The 18,112-nt window shown below is 39.8% G+C and overlaps 1 protein-coding gene across 6 annotated transcripts in view; it reads right to left on the reverse strand.

Moving 5' to 3' along the window:
- The window catches only part of JADE3 (jade family PHD finger 3), a 126,812-nt gene that overhangs the window by 85,734 nt on the left and 22,966 nt on the right, over window positions 1-18,112 (reverse strand). Inside the window, exon 2 of one of the 6 annotated variants that reach the window (XM_044763414.2) lies at window positions 6,297-6,417. The exons of 4 other annotated variants lie outside the window; for them this stretch is intronic. The gene's annotated coding sequence lies outside the window, so the exon portion shown is untranslated. Of the gene's footprint in view, window positions 1-1,486; window positions 1,555-6,296; window positions 6,418-18,112 lie in introns of those variants that run through there. One more of the 6 variants, XM_044763410.2, reaches the window with a different exon arrangement.

Below are 18,112 nucleotides of genomic sequence, written 5' to 3' on the forward strand. Positions count from 1 at the left end.
ACTGAGAATATTTTCAAAGTGTGTGGCAAAATTAGCTATTATTAGGTTAAACCACATGAAATTGCCATTGTTGTAGATCAAAATGTTTGAATATCAGCAACGGTTCAATTGAATACTGCAGGATTTTGCTCATGAACAAAAGTAAGTAAAAAAAAGACTCTTTCCTTTGCTTCTCTCCCTTTGTCTCCAAAGCTCTCGCACACTCTGGAGAACCTTAATTCCTATGAACCTTTGAGGACTTACAATAAACAAAGAAATACAGGAAGCCTTGCCTATACATATATTATTTCCTAGTTCAAAACACCTAGTTTCCTTTAGGAGTTGTATTCCACTTACCAGACTCAAGGTAATTGGCCTGTGAGTCCCCAGTGGGGCATTAGGTCTCTTCACCTACATCTCAAATTTCTGGGTCAGATCTGAGCACCCTCTTCCCATGTTCCATTTACACATTGCAAATAGGCCATCACATCCAGGATTCCTGAATGTTGTTTAATGCAAGAGGAGGTTGCTGACAAAAAGCCATCTGATTATTACTGTCAGCGTGGGCTTGGTGGGTGGGTGGGGGGCGGGGCTTGATTTTATTCTTATTTCTTCCTTTTTTCCCCGCCCCAGAGTTGCAGCCAGCTGGCTAGACTATCCTCTCCAGGTCTCTTGTCGGTCAGAGCAGGAAAAGCCTCCTAGGCAGGATTCCTAGCCCTGTGTGTGGCTGGAGTGGTGAGGCAGCTCCCCTCCATTTTCCTGGGCAGCAGCAGGAAGACCCTGTGAGGAGGCGCAGGTGCTGGGACTAACTGGCACACTCCCAGGCCACAGTCAACACCACGTGCTCCGAACAGAGGCTCAATTTTAATCCTTCTGAGACACCATTTCAGGAATCAGCTAATACACAGACATGTAATCAATGTAATGCTTTTGTGTGCTTGTGTGGGTCTGGAACTGGTGAATTTTCCACATTAAAATTTTTAGAATTTTCTACATAGAAATTTTTAGAATTACCCAAGACAAGTATAAATGCAGTCTTTTTTATGGTAAATGTTATCTCATGAGAAACACTGAATACATAATTTCAGCTTCAATGGTCAGAAGATCCTGTGCTTTCAAGTTTACTGTTAGAAATGCAAAACAAAGACAAGCAAAACTCCATCATCCCACCTCTGTTCCCTCAGTACAGGATGTTTTCCTTTTTCAAAGGTTTTTTTTTAAAATAAGATCATTCATCCAGTGTGTTTTAAATAACTGATTTTCTCTATTTTCTCAAGAAGATTATTGCACAGTCTAATTAAGTTCTCCCTCAGGAAACATCAGCCTTGACATGTAAAGAAAGACAAAACAATGGTGGCAGATTGTAGAGACAGGAATATTTGATTTTTTCCAACAGAAAAACTATAAAAATTAAAAGTGCCAAGATTATCCTTATACTATTAACATGCAGTGATTTGAAATATCAGCAATTCACAGGAGACTGGTAAAAAGTTCTTTGTTTACTTACTGTTTTTCCCAGGTTCTGAATTCAGAATCCCACACTCCTACTTTGACAGCTGACAGCATTACAAACACCTAAAAACAAGTTCAGAGGGTTCCACTGCAGACAGTATAAGTGATGCTTGTTTTCTGCATGACCTGTCTCAGAAGTAAAGTCAAGAAGGAACTGCGTTTCATATGTTCACTCTTACACAGGGCCCATCGAAGAACTCAGTAAAGATTCGATGAAGGAACTTGGGCTGGAATTTGGGAAACCTGGGTGTTAGATCAAAGTTCTAGTCCATTACCATACAATTTTTATTATAGCGGCTTTGCAGTAAGTTTTAATCTGGTAAAGCAAACTCTCCTCACAAGTTTTCCTGATGATTCTTGGGCATTTATTCTTTCCAAAAATGCAAATCTGATCATGATACTCCTGAGATTCCCTTGTAGCCCCCTGCAGGACTGCAGTTTAGTAGAGTGGACAGTACAAGTTTAGGACCAAAGCTGACTGCTTAAAAGGAGAGGAGAAGCAGTGCCACCACTAGAGAGAGCTCCTTTCTCTGCCCTGATTGCTCACCAGGCTCACTCTTTCCTTTGAGTAAGTGTTGAACAAATATTTAACAATGGTTCTGCAAGGGTGCTGTGTCAGGGGTCCCCAAGTTCTGTGATTCACCAGGAGGACTCGCAGAACTCTGTATATAATCATACTCATGGCTATGATTTATTACACTGAAAGGATACAAAACAAAATCAGCAAAGGGAAAAGGCACACAGGGTGAAATCCAGGGGACACCAGGCACAAGCTTCCAAGAGTCCTCTCCCAGCGGAGTCTCACAGGATGCACTTAATTTCCCTAGCAACAGTTGTGACAACACATGAAATGTTGTCTACTAAGGAAGATCATTAGACACTCAGCGCCCAGGGTTTTGACTGGAGGCTGGTCACATAGGCACCCTGTGATTGGCAAATACCCGAATTCTAGACTCTAAAAAGGAAAGCAGATACTCATAAGAAACCACACTATTTGTATAAACAGTTGAGGCACAATGAGCCACCCTTACCAGTTCTGGGAATGGTGGGAACCCTCCCAAAAATCAAGTTCCCAGATGCCAGCCAAAGGACAACCTTGTAAGCAGGCCTTTCAAAGTCAGGCCTGCTAATGATAACACTTTTTTGCACAGATGACAATCATTAGCCTGGCTGGGCACCAAACCAACATGTCCTGCCCAGGCCTGGATGGGGTAAACAAAATCATGATAGTTCTCTGAGCAGGGTAAAGGGAGCAGGAATGGAGCAAAACCCACCCTCTCCCAGTGGCAGGAAGGAAGGAGCAATGAAGACTGCTTCCTGGGAGAGGCAATGCCTGAGCCAGGTCTGGACACATGCCAGATATTGCAGCATCCCTAGTTTAAGTCCCAACCAGGTAAGTGATCTTGGTTAGTTAATTAACTAGACTAAGCTAGATACCAGATAGTGAGTTACATGAACCAGGGCTATTAATCACCGATTCCCTGCTTAAACTTTGTATGGCTTCCAAACCTCTTACAAGCCATGTGGCCTTGCTAGAGGTGGTGCCAACCTACTTCTCCAGTCCCACTTGTGCCTCTCTGCCCCTTCAGTCTCTGTGATCCAACCATCCTGGCCTCCTTTCAGTGCCTGGAATATGCTCCTTTCTACCTCCAAGACTCTGTGCATACTATTCCACCTCCCCACCCCACCCCTAGATCGCTCATCATCATCCTACCAACTTCACATAGCTAAGCCCTACTCATGTCAGATTTCAATCCAAATGACACCTCCTCAGGGCAGCCTTCCCCTATCTGCCCCAGAGTACCTCAGAACCTCTGTCATTTGCCTTCCAGCACCACTAACTTCTCCTTTATCACTGTGAGCAGATTAAAGTCCATTTTTTTAATACTTACTTCAAAAAGGCTGAGACCATGCCTGTGTTGTTCACTGTGATAACCCCTGAGCTTAACACAGTGCCTACCACATAGTGGGCACTCAGCAAATGTATGGAAGAGGAATAAATGAGTGGTCCATGTGGTCTGGGTGAAGGCAATCTCTGTCCCCACGCCAGAACAGATACACACCTCCTGGGTCTAAGGCACATGACCCAGGCTAGATCAACAAGTCATCCAATGGTTTTGACGGAAGTTTTGGGAGAGGGGCACTGCATCTGCTGCAAATAGCCTGCCTGACAGTGAAACTAACTCAGAGGAAAGGCGAGCTGAGGAGATTCAGGGCTGCAATGAGTGTGAGGATGCAGCCATTCCTAAAGGCAGTAGTCCATGGGCTATTCGTTTAACAGTAAACTTTCTTTGGCTAAATTGAGTTGGGGTTCTGACACACGTAACTAAGAATCCTAATACAATCCTAATACAAAAATACTAACTGGAATTAGACATGTAATTGGTCCCAAAGAACAAGAGAAAGACCACCAGCAAGCCTAACTTGTAATGATCCAAGCTACTGGCTTAGAGAGTCCTTATACTTCCTTGAACTATGACCAGGTTTGGTTCTGGTGCAAGGAGAAAAGACACCCTGGCTGGGGAGTAGAGCACGGCATCCTAGCTGGTCATAACCCTAAAAACTACCTTGTTCCTCTCCTCAGGGCTAAAAGACTATTTGCAGCTATGACAGCAGAATCACTTCCTCTCGTCTATGAAAACTCACAGACACCAGACTTCACAATAGGCTGGAGAGAAGCAAAAATCTCTTTTATTTTCAAAGGGGTAGAGTATAATCATTAACAAATAAAAAGCCTGAATTTCACTCTAAACTAAATTTTAGACCAGATTAATAAAGCAGTGGTTGGATGAGCACTTGAAAAAGAAAAAAAATTGTCATTAGCAGCCAGCACAGGCTCTCTAAAATCAGGACACATCCAACTTAACCAAGACTCCTTTCTATTCCAGTCACTCAATTCATTTATTGAGGTAATTATTTATAGGTATAGTATATGTGGAGGCAGCTCACAAAGGCTATCAGGATTTTCCAGTTGATAAGATGAAGAATCCAGGCTATAGGCAGGCAAACCTGAAAGGTGTCTTGTGGGACACAGAGCTATACCCCTGGCCCTGTGCTGATCAAAACTTTGATCAGGAAAATAGATGAACCTAGGATGATTGACTTAGGAGGGATAACATTCATCAGGGGAAAGGGAAAAATTCAAAAGCTAATATGACAAAGAAAAACAGGATGAAATTTAACTAGAACATATGTAAAGCCACTGCAATTTTAAAAACCCTGTTCCCTAAATATAAGATGATAGCAGGTCAGTTTTTGGTGCCACCAAATACCACAGCTCCTCAACTTGGGCTGAATTTGGAAAAATACCATCTACCTCAGTCAGCCAACAACTGGACAACTAAGTTCCAGTCTGAGCATCACAGAGAAACAATGACCAACAAAAGTGAATCCAGAGAGGGGAACCAAGATTAGAAAAAGGTTTGGGAATCATGTCACACAAATGACAGCTGAAAGGGTGAAAATGTAAACTGGTACAGCCAGTTTGGATAGCAAAGACAGCATTCTGTAAAACCGAAAATATCCATATTCTGTGACCCAGCAATCCTATTTCTAGATACATATCCTGGAGAAACACTCAAAAATTTACACAATTGCCAATATGGAATTGCTTATAAAAGCAAATTTTAGGAAGTACTTAGCTTCTGTCACTAGGAGAATAGCTAGACAGAATAAGACCTATTTACACACTGCGAAACTTTGCAGCACCTACAATGATGTAGGTCTACTTATCAATCAGGATGGGCTAAGTTTGCCAAAGTAACAAAAGGAGCCTAAAATCTGAGTGGCTTAACACAACTAAAGTCTATTTATTCCTACACTACATGTTTAAAATGAGTTGGCAGGAAAGCTCAATGTAGTTATTCTCAGGCCCAGGCTGACAGAGGCCCCATCTCTATTTGCCAGGGGAATAAAACATGGTAAATCTCATACTGGCTCTTAAAACTCCCATTTAGAAGTGCACCCATTACTTTCGCTGACATTTCATTGAGCACACCAAGTACATGGCCACACCTAACTTCAAAAGGGGCATGAACTACAATCCTGCCATATGTCCAGATGGCAGACAGCCCAAAATATGTTATGTTATATATAATGACTAATACAATATAAACTATGGAAACATTAATACAAAACATATGAAAAGATCTAAGACATTTTGCTGTGTGGAGAAAACACACAGACACATTCATAATACCATTTATGTAAATTAAAAGAGATCCAAAACAAATCTATATGTTGTTTATACACACCTATTTATGCATGAAAACTGGGAGGCGGGAGGAAGATGACACTAGAAGGGGTGATCAAAGGGGAAATAATCATTTCTGTAATGTTTTAATTCCTTTATTTAAGAAAATTAAAAATATGACAAAATTTAATTGTTGATAATTCTGGCTGGTGGAAAATACGAGTGTTCATTATATTATTCTCTGAATTTTTCCACTGCATTAAAATCCTTGAAAGAAGCTGTCGAAAGAACCAGGAATTTTTTAATCTAAGAAATCACAGGTGGGAGAAAGGGGAATGGGAAGTAGGAAAATAGATGGCTTCAACTATTTTGGACAAAGGAGATTTACTCTGTGTGGCTATGGAGAGAAGAGCTGGAAACAATGGCAAGAGTTCCTGGGAGGCAGACCTTGGCTTGGGAATAAAGAACGACCTATCATGGAAAGATGAGTGAGTAGCCTCAAACATGGATGGAGGAAAAATATGTATTCTTTGGGGGGAAAAAGTGGTCAAGAGTCAGACAACTTCCTGTCTGACAGAATATTGTGGAGAGGATTCCTGCACTGGGAAGGTACCTGGATTTGGTGATCTCCAAGGTCCTTCCACTTCTCAGGTTCCATCAACCTTGGACCAGAACCTCTCAGTTTAGAGCTCACAGGCTCTGGGAAATGCAGCACAGTTATCCCAGGACAAGCTCTAAAAAATAATGAAACAATCTGAATTCAATACAGCCTTTGATGGTGTTACCTGGAAATATTTCATAATCAGTAAGAAATAATTCACTTAATCGGGCCTGAAAATTATTATTGGCAGGGGGTCACAAGAATTATACTGGCCTTGAATAAAGCTAGCTTTAATTCCCATGTTTTGGTCAACTTCATGCACATAATTAAATTGGTATTATTTGTAGAACTGTTGACTATTTAATCACTGTTTCTGTGACTTATTAGCTGTTCTTCCAGTACCAAAGTCAAATTGTTCCCACTGCTAAAGAGATCTCCACTGAAACATCCCACTGAAATGAATATTTGTAAAATGAAAGAGTAAGAATAATGAGTGTGTTTTCTTTGTAAACAGTTGCTTTGGCTACTGCCAAAAGAAAAAATAAAAGTCTTAGCAGTGGAAACGAGTATCACTGACCTGTCCTTGTGTGAGGAGGGTCAGTCTGGCATAAAAACAGTGGGCTCAGAATTCAGGCAGCCTCCTACTGCTGCCCTGCTCCCAGCCAAGAAGACACTGGATTTTAGCAGGAGTAAATGAGACAGCATGCTGTACCTGAGGATTTTCTTTCCAAAAGGTACCATGTCTTTCACACCAACAAGTTTTTATCTGTACATAGTTAATATACGCCCAGAAGGTTATGAGTTGAGCAGCCTTACATGCCTGGAACCTGATGGATCTAAATAGACACCTGGGAAGTCCACTGTGGTTTTTAAGGAACGTATGTTTCCATCATAAAAATACTGAAAGCATGCTACAACATAAAAACATGTGCTTTTTGCCCATGTGTTTTTGCCCATTTAGGATCTCCCTCCTGCAGGGATTCTGTATCACATAGCTAACAATAGGAAATACATAAAAAGTAACTATTATTTAGTAGTTTCTTATTAAATTTCAAGATTAACAACAAACAAAACAAAATCAAAAAATAGCTGAGAGGGCTCTGATCTATTCCCAAATTAATGAAATCAGTGTGGCTTGAATACCACTTTCTTTCTAGACACATATTCCTGGCTGTGCTGGAGCTTCATGTGGCCTGGCCCCATTACCACCAGAAATACTGTATGAGAGAAAAAGCCCTAATATGCTTGGAAAAGTGGCTGGCTAGACCACCACAATGCCTTGCAGAGACTCAGGTCTGGTCCTAACCTATGAGCAAAAGCTGATTACTCACCCCCACCTCTCCAGCCTAGCTTCTCCATCCTTCAAGTGCAAGCACTTACATCCTAAGATGTCACAGGGCAGTGTAATTATCCTTGGAAGACAGACTCTAGTGATAAAATTAAGACCGTAATGTTAGGAAGGAGAGAGTGTGGGGGAAACCAGAGACAAACAGAGGAGGGAGGAGGAGAAAGGGGTTGATGAATGAAGTCCTGGGGGCAAAGGTTACTGGAAAACAGCAGGACAGAAGTAAGAGAATGTGACAGAAAGGCAGCGCCAAGGAAAACAACGAGGTCAATGATATGCTGCATGAGGACAAAGAGCTGTACTTCCGGATGAGATTACCATGTATGCCTTTGGAAAATTGGCTTTGTTTTTCAGGAGGTCATTATGCATTCTGCCAATAGTGTAGCTCCTCTGCTTATCCTTAGAAGCTTTTGTCCACTAACTACGCCAAACACTACATCTCTGAAACTATTATTTCAGATATAAATACTTTGGGAAGGAGGGGAAACTAACCCAAAACATCACTTAAATATCAGTTAAAACTTCTAGTTCCAGGTAAGATGGAATAAACACACCCACCTTTACGTACACTGAATGAAACTATAAATTCTGTACAGAATGCATGGGCAGCGATTAGAGAACACTTTAAAGCATATATCAGCAGGTGGATCAGGGAAGAATACCGGAATGCCAAGAATGAACTGTTAGTGCCTTTACTATTTTTTTCCTTCCAGTATTCTCTGGCCTGAACTCAACACAATACCTGAAAGTGAGCACTGTGGTTAGAGCACATGTTCTGGCTCAAGGTGCTTTTTTTGGAAAAGGGAACTACTAAAACTCAGAGAGACTAGGGGGAAATCCCCTGGGTTTTTCTCTCCTTTTTCTCCCTTCTTTCATGCCCAGAAAATCCCATGGTGGAGGCTGCAGCAGCAGCAACGAAAGTGATTGGGAGAGGGAAAGTTAAAATTCTCGAGGGAGAAGAACTTTCCATTTCATTTGGTGGAGCTATAACTCCAAAAGGGCAAAGTCAAATCTCATTGTTTTTTCTTACTTTCTCTCTGCCTTCCTGCCCCTTGTGCCCCAGAGGCAGTGCATCGTTAAAGTGGGTGGTTTCTGACTGGAAGACGAAAAAGGAAAGCTCTAGGAAACCAGAAAGCACCATGGAAACAAAGAAGAGGGAAGAAGTGAGGAAAGCAAACTTATAAAGCCACTTATGAGCAACTCGGGTGACCCCCCCCCAACCTCTCTGCATGTGTGGATTTGATCCTAATTAGCATGTCAAAGACTTTGAGAAATGAGCTAACAGATGAACAGTCAGGTACCAGACTGACCATGGGTGTCACACATGGGACAGATCTGAATAGCACTGAAAAGGCATTGAGGGCCAGCCCTGGTGGCCTAGTGGGTAAGTTCAGCATGCTCCACTTTGGTGGCCCAGGTTCAGTTCCCGGGCGCAGACCTACACTACTTGTCTGTCAGTGGCCATGCCGTGGTGGCGGCTCACATACAAAAAGAGAAAGATTGGCAGCAGATGTTAGCTCAGGGCGAATCTTCCTCAACAACAACAACAACAACAAAAGGGGCACTGAATGCTGAACGGCCATTGGAACTACAGCCCACAGAAAATGAGCTGGAACTTGTGGTCTGAACCTAACCAGGTCAACTGGCTGCTAAAACCAATATATCATCATTCTCCATTGGATTGAAATAAGATCCAGATTCTAATAACAGAATATTCAAAATGTCCAGGATAAAATCCAAAATTACTCAGTATACAAAGAACCACAAAAATGCCAACTCATATAGGAAAAGACAATCAACAGATGCCAACAATGAGATGACACAAATATTGAAACTAACAAGTATGTTAAAGCAGCTATTATAAAAATGCTCAAATGAGCAATCACCAAAATTGAACATTCTTGAAAGAAAAGTTAAAATAGAAAGTATTGGCAAAGTGAAGAGACGATATAAAGGATAATCAAATTGAAACTTTAGGAATGGAAAATAAAATAACCCAAATAAAAATTCACTGGAAGAACAGAATAGCGGAACAGAGGAGGCAGTGAACTTGAAAATCGATAAACAAACTAGCCAATCTAAATAACAGGAAGAAAGAGATGGGGGTGGGGGGAGGAACAAAGCCTCTGGGACCTGTAGGATAAGAATAAAAGAACTAACATTTGTGTAATTGGAATCTAATACAAAGAAGAAAAGGAGTGTGATGCAGAAAAATATTTGAAGAAAAAATAGCTGAAAATTGCCAAGAGGTTGAGGGAAGACCAAACATAATAAATACAAAGAAATCTACACCCAGACACATCATAATCAAACTACTGAAAACTAAAGACAGAGAACTGAATAAACAGACAATCCAACACTAACAGCTCAACATCCCACTCTTGATAATAGATACAACCACCAGAAAGAAAATCAGCAAGAATCTAGAAAATTTACACAACACTACCAAAAAACTGACCTAGCTGGCATTTACCAAGCACTCCTCCCAAGATGAGCAACATACACATGCTTTTCAAGTACACATGGAACATTCTCCGGGAATTGCTGGTACGACTACAAAATGGTTCAGCCACCTTGGAAAAAGTGTTGGGCAGTTTCTTTCAAAAGCTAAGCATAAATTTACCATACAACCTAGCAAATCTACTCTTAGGAGTCTACTCCATAGAAATGAAAATGTATGTGTAGACAAGAATATGTACATGAATGTTCACAGAAGCATTATTCATGAGAACCAAAAACCGGAAACATCCCAAATGTCCAACCACATTGAATAAATAATCACAGTGTGGTATATCCATATAATGTAATGCTACTCAACAATAGAAAGGAATGAATTATTGATGCATGGCACAACCATGGATGAACCTCAAAAACATTATGCAACATGAAAGAAGCCAGACACAAAAGACCATATGGTTTATGATTTTATTTATATGAAATGTCCACAAAAGGCATTATCCATACAGACAGATAGTAGATTAGTGGTTGCCTAGGGTGGGAGGAGAGGACTAGAGTGACAGCAAATGGGCAAAAGGAATCTCACTAGAGTGATGGAAATACTGTAAAACTGGGTTATAGAGATGGTTACATAACTTGGTAAATTAAAAAGCACCGAGTTGTGTATTTAAACGCGAATTTTGTGGTATGTAAATTGTACTTCAATAAAGTCGTCATTTTAAGAATGTTATAGGGGCTTGGCCCCATGGCAGAGTGGTTAAGTTTGCGCGCTCTGCTTTGGCGGCCCAGGATTTCGCCAGTTCGAATCCTGGGTGCGGACATGGCACCGCTCATCAAGCCATGCTGAGGTGGCGTCCCACATGCCACAACTAGAAGGATTCACAATTAAAAATATGCAACTATGTACCGGGGGGCTTTGGGAGAAAAAGGAAAAAATAAAATCTTAAAAAAAAACGTTATATAAATAAAATCATACAGAAAATAAACTTTTGAGACCAGCTTTTTTTCTTTCAGCATAATGCTCCTGAGATTTATCCAAGTTGTTCCATGTTATCAATAGTTCATTCCTTTTATTCCATTATATGGATGTACCACAATTTGTTTAACCATTTACCCACTGAAGGACATTTGAGTTGTTTCCAGTTTTTGGTTATTACAAATAAAGCTGCTATGAACATTCCTGTACAGGTTTTTGTGTGAAAAGGACACTTTTAAGAGAGTGAAAAAGACTCTCTCAGACTACAATGGACTTCTATACAGGCTATTTAAAGAACTTCAATATGAATTAATAAAAAGACAGACAACTCAACAGAAAAATAGCAAAAGTCTTAAAGAGATTCTTCACAAGAGGATATTCGAATGGCGATAAATTATGAAAAGATGTTCAATATATCAGTCATCAGGGAAATAAAAATTAAAACCACATTAAGACTTCCAGAAAGACCCAAAATATCCACCAACAGGAGAAAAGATAAATTTTGCTACATTTATACAATGAAATACTCAGCAATGAAAGAGGATGCACTACTGATACATAAAACATCATTGATGAATCTCAAAAATATTATGTTGAGCAAAATAAGCCAAAAACAAGCCAGACACAAGAAGATATACTGTTTGATTTTATTTACATAAGTTCAATAATAGGCAAAACTAATCTCTGGTGACAGAAATCAGATTAGTGGTTGTCTCTGGTTGGAGAGGATTGACTGAAAAGAGACATGATGGTACTATCTAGGGTGAGAGAAATGATCTATATCTTGACTGGAATGTGGGTTACATGAGTATATACATTTGTCAAAACTCAAACTCTTAAAATATTTTCATTTTACTCTATGTAAATTATGCCTCAATAAAAAAGAAATAAGAAAGCCACAATGAAATATCACTATTATCCATTAGAATGGCCAAAATTCAAAACATCAACAATACAAGTGTTGACAAAGATGTGGACAAATGTTGACAAAGATGTGGACAAATGTTGACAAAGATGTGGACAAATGTTACCTCTTGTATACTGCTGGTGAGAATGTAAATTAGTATAAATGCTTTAGAAAGCTGCTTGACAATATCTACTAAAGCTTAATATATGCATACCCTATGACCCAGCTCTTAGTTATATATCCAACAGAAATGCACACATTCATTCCTCAAAAGACAGGTGCTAGAACGTTCAGATGAGCACTATATGTGATAGACCCAAACTGGAAACAACCCCAATATGTTCATCACAGTATAATAGGTTTTTTTTAAACTTTGAGAGATATATATTCTCCATCTATGCAGGATTAATCTATAGTGACAGAACTCAGGACGGTGATAACTTGGTAACCTTTAGGGTAGAAAGAAGGGGCAGTCATTGCCAGGAAGCACGAAGGGGGCCTCCCAGGTGCTTTTCTTGACCTGGGCACTGGTTACATGGGTATGTTCATTTTGAGATTATTAATAGACTTGCACAATTATGACTTGTTCACTTTTTCTTCAGGTACATTATACTTCCACTTATATTTCAGATTCTGTCCCTTATGCTCTATGTATGTATATTTAAAGTTTTCTCTCTTTGCTCACTACCACCACCACCACCCCCTTTATCCTTCTTTAGCATATACACTTCTCTTTCTCTCTGCATTCTTGTCTGCTGAACTATCAATAATACTTAGTATTAACCTGAATCTTTGTCGCCAGTGACTAGGAACACACAGAGTCAAAACTGCAGCGAATGAAGTGAACCCACAAAATAACTGCAGAGAGAACAGAGGCATCTTTTACACAGGCAGAATTCCACGAGTCAGCATCAAAGAAGCTGGCCCCCGTCTGTCCACAGAGAAGAAACCATCCTTTAAATAGAAAGATTAGTTCATTTGCCCACATAATTCCAGGACAAAGCTGTAGACCCAGAATGATCTTCCTTTATGTCCTCCTTCCTGTATAGGAAATCCTTCCAAAGGCACTTTCACAGACTTTAGCAATTATCAGAGATGAAAAATTATAAAGGGGGCAAAACAGATGCCCAGGAATTGATTCTTAACCCACAGTTTACAATTTTTTTTTTAAAGATTTTTTTTTTTATTTTTTCCTTTTTCTCCCCAAAGCCCCCCGGTACATAGTTGTGTATTCTTTGTTGTGGGTTCTTCTAGTTGTGGCATGTGGGATGCTGCCTCAGCGTGGTCTGATGAGCAGTGCCATGTCCGCGCCCAGGATTCGAACTAACGAAACACTGGGCCGCCTGCAGCAGAGCGCGTGAACTTAACCACTCGGCCACGGGGCCAGGCCCCACAGTTTACAATTTTGATTTAGGGATCTTAATCTTAGAAACTCCCACTGGCTAATTTAACCTTCACATTCCCTTTAATTGCAAAGAATGTTATTCACTAATTTATCCACACTCCAAATTTATGTTCAGGATACTACAGGTCTGACACCATGCTTGGTACTGCAGATACAGGGACAGATAACTCCAAGACCTGTAATCTCGAGGAGCTCAGAGCTCTGGTGGAGGGATGAGGAAGAGAGGAAAACAAATTACCACAACCCAGGGTGACGGGTTTTATAACAGAAGAAAAGGCTCCAAATGTCCTAAGAACATGACTGAATCTGTCCAGAGAGGGCATGGAGGCTCCATGTTGGAAGTGACACATTATCAAGATGTGGACCAATCAAAGAGCATGGTACCTCTCAAGAACTTAGAGATGAGCAAAATGCAGTTGTTTACTCTGAAAAATAACTAGTAAAATCCACATTTGAATGTGACTGGACACCTCTGGGGGCAAACCCCGATACTGCCTGTACAGGGGACCAAAAAGCTCATCAACACCCAAAACTCCAAACAAATTAATCTGGGAGGGGCATGGATGCAAAAAAAAAAAAGTGAGTCTGACTTAATTTCAGGGAAGCAGGATTGGAATGACTATAATTTAGTAAAAGTAATTATATTTTATATTCTACTTAGTATGGAAAAAGACTGTGAGAATAAAAGGTGGATCAGTCTGAAGGATTGAAAAAAACAGAAAAGTCACACAGGCAGAAGTTCCCGCCTAAGCATGGCCCAGAGGAGATGGAGCTCATGTCCAAGTACTCACCCCTGTGGGCTGAGGGACAGCAACACCACAGTTTCAGAAAAGGACCAAGAGGAGCTCACATGCTGATGACATTGAACATGAGAATCACATCACTCAAGTCCCTGGTCAAGGTCCACACTTGTGATGTAATCTTAAGATGGCTTGGAGTCCCACACAAGTCACCCAAAGAGACAGAGAGATAGTATTAGTGATGTGCTGATAAATGTTTAACTTCAGGCTCTCCGGGGTGGGGTGGGGGTCTCTGATTTGTAGTTTACTGATTTCTGTGATGCAGATACTCTCACCAAGGTCAATTTCAAGCTACTAAGATGATATCACTCACCATGGAGTTTGAAAGTGATGTGCACAATCAGCTTTTGCAATCTAGTGTGAGTTGGCTACATCACACGAAAATGCAACCAGTTGAATTTTCACTATATATCAATAAATTGCCATCTTGGCTTATACAGATCAGATCTCAAGAGCTGGGTGACCTCAAGTCCATCCCTAAGTAGGGGTCCATCCTCAGTATGAACAAGATTGGGTTTCAGAGTCCACCAAGTGGAAGGCCAGACATGGACCAAGGTGAATTCTCCAAGGTGAAAGCATAATACACATGACTGCATGGAAAGGCACAACATGCTTAAAACAAAAGAAAATGAACAAACTAACAGACCAAAAAAACCTATAAGTAATTCTGTATGATTAGACTAGAGAGTGGTATGAGAGATCGATGAGCAGTGAGTTTGAGGAGCCAAGCTAGGAACAGACTGTAAAAGAGTGGCATGGGGGACTATACTCATGGGGGCATCTTTTGCTTTTGTAGATGCTTCACCTACTTTAATTCATTCAATCATACCTATCACATGATATTATCCATTTATACAAAACTGCCTCAGTGAGAGATCAGGGAGCTGAGATTTGAAGCCATGGACTGATTCCCAAAGGGACACTTCCCCCCCTAAGTCATGCTACCTCCATGGGAGGGCCAGGTGATGATGTAAGAACGCCCTCTCCCCAATCCTGCTCACTGCCCCTTAAGACCTCTACATTCACCTGAACCCCCAAAAGGGAGACTGGAATTTTCTTCTCAGGCCCAGCTGGGGAATTCTACTGTATCTCTTTGGGATCCATTTCAGCATTTCAACAGTTGTTAGAAATATTTCCTTCTTTTCCTAAACCCATCACAGCAATGAAGTCTTTATATTATTTTTAGTACTTATAACTGGCCACTACCAAATTTTGTTTAAAATGTCCCTAGTACTGAAGGGGCATACTCTTAATCTTCTCTTTTGCAGAGTTAGTGATCATAATCTTTTACCTGCCACTCTGAAGTCTTGCTTTCTAACTCGTTATCATTCTCCAAGTCTTCTCAAGCCAGACACTGTTCTAAAAGGCATGGCCACTGATAAATACCACAAGGAGGTTACCCAGTAGGCTCCTGTATTCTGTACCACCATGTGTTCATCCAATTGTTAGAAAAAGTATAGACAATGGAAAAGGAATTCTCAAAAAAGGAGTAAGAATGATTAAGGTGGTTAAAGAACTTTTAAAAATTTTTGCTTAATCCCTACTAATAAATACAAACATGGTTTGAGGAAGAGGAAAACAAATACTATAAACTTTACCTATATGCAAAAGATACCACTAGGGTGTATATAGGAATTAGAAATGTGACAAAAATCAAGTGTAAATTTAATAGCCTTTTGAAACTTATGATTCAGAATTTCATATAATTTTCATGTCATGGAATATTATTCTTCTTTTGATTTTTTTCAACCATTTAAAAATAGAAAAACCCATTCTTAGCTTGTGGGCTATATGAAAACATGTAGTGGGCCAGCTTTGGCTGGCAGACTATAGTGTACCAATCCTTGCTCAAACCAAGAGCTGATGCCTCTCTGAAGGAATTTAAAATTTCAGCCTTTCTCTGATTAAAAAAAATTTAGACATTTCAGGGCCAGCCTGGTGGTACAGTGGTTAAGTTGGTGCACTCTACCTCAGCAGCCTGGGGTTTGGGGGTTCGGATCCCAGGTGCAGACCTAGCACCACTTGTCAAGCCATGCTGTGGCAGCATCCCACATAAAATAGAGGAAGATTGGCAACAGATGTTAGCTCATGGCCAATCTTCCTCACACACATACACAAAAAATGTAGACATTTCAAACCAGCATCTCACCATAAACTTATGTTAAAGTTTCAGCTTGGGGGGAAGTGCAAATTCTGTAAGTGCACAGCAACATACTATAGTGTAAATGGAACTTGAAAAACTACCTGCAACTTACTAGGTGTGTAAAGCCACAAAATTCACTCACTCTCTCTGGGACTCAATTCCCTCCACTCTAGTCCATTTGCAACAATCTTCCATATCACTGAAAAGGAGCAGAATTACAACTATACTTTATTAAACTAATGTTAAATTCTGTCTGGGATATATAACAAATATTTCTATTTCTACTGTGTGCAGGTCCCTATGAAGCAAAGACATCTTCAAAAGAAGTCTTATCATTATTATTCCAGCCTATTCTGAAATCTAGAGCCTACTTACGATACACTGAATAGCTTGAAGAGTGAAAAACCCCAAACAGAATAAACCCAAAGAAATCTATGTTCAGACATATCCAAATCAAACTGCTGAACATAAACACAAAGAAAAAAATCTTGAAAGCAGCCAGAGAAAAACAGCACATTACCTTACAGGGGTAAACAAATTTGAATTACAGTGTATTTTTCATTAGAAACTGTGGAGGTCAGAAGGAAATGGCACAACATGTTCGAAGTGTGGGGGGAAAAAAGAACTGTCAACACATAATTCTATAACTAGCAAAAACATCCTGCAGGAATGAGAATTTATAGCTAGCAACTTGCTCTAAAAGAATTGCTACAGGAAGTTCTTCAGAAAATTGAGAAATTATAGCAGAAAGAAATTTAGAACATTAGGAATGAAGGAACAGCAACATAAATGGTAGATATTTGGGCAAATGTAATAGACTATTCTTCTTGAGTTCTTTAAAGTATGTTTGGCAGCTGACAGCAAAAATGATAACGAAGTGTGAAGAGATTTTTAACAGGTGTAGATGTAATATATAAGACAACTATAACATAAACAAGGGAGGGTAAAGGGACCTATAGGGTAGTAAGGTTTCTGCATTCCTCTTGAAGTGGTAAAGTATTGATTCTATGTAGACTGTGCAAAGAATATATAGATATATAATCCCTAGAACAACCACAAAAATATGCAAGGAGACGAATTCAAAAATCACAATAGATCAATTAAAGTGAGGCACAAAAACTGTTCAAATAACCAAAAGGAGGCAGGAAAGTGGAAAAAAAGAGGAAATAATAACAGAGGTAATACAAAGAAAAGAAATAAAATGGTAGGCCTAAACCAAGCATATCAATAATTACATTAAGTATAATGGCCTAAACATACAATTAAAAGACAGAGACTGTCAGAACAGATTTAAAAAACGTGACCCAACTACACACTATAAGAAAATCACTTTGAATATAATGATATAGACAGGTGAAAAGTAAAAGGATGATAAAAGATAGATGATGCAAACACTGATCAGAAGAAAGAAATCAGAGCAAAGAAAACTATAAGGATAAAGTGGGACTTAGAGGGATATGACATAATGCTAAAAGGGTTATTAACTCACCCAAAAGACTTAACAATCCTAAATGTGCAAACATCTAACAACAGTGCTTCAAAATACGTGAAGCAAAAACTGTCAGACCTAAAATTAGAAGTAGAAAAAATCCACAATTATAGATGGAGGCTTAAAAACTCCTCTCTAAATAATATACAGAACTAGTAGACAGAAAATCAGGAAGAATATATAACAACTGAACACCAGTATCAACCAACTGGAATTGGCTAACATGTACAGAACACTCTACCCAACAACAGCAGAATACATATTCTTTCAACAAGACAGACCATATACTGAGTCATAAAACAAACC

The sequence above is a fragment of the Equus asinus genome, chromosome X, assembly GCF_041296235.1.
Source record: "Equus asinus isolate D_3611 breed Donkey chromosome X, EquAss-T2T_v2, whole genome shotgun sequence".
Taxonomy (NCBI): domain Eukaryota; kingdom Metazoa; phylum Chordata; class Mammalia; order Perissodactyla; family Equidae; genus Equus; species Equus asinus.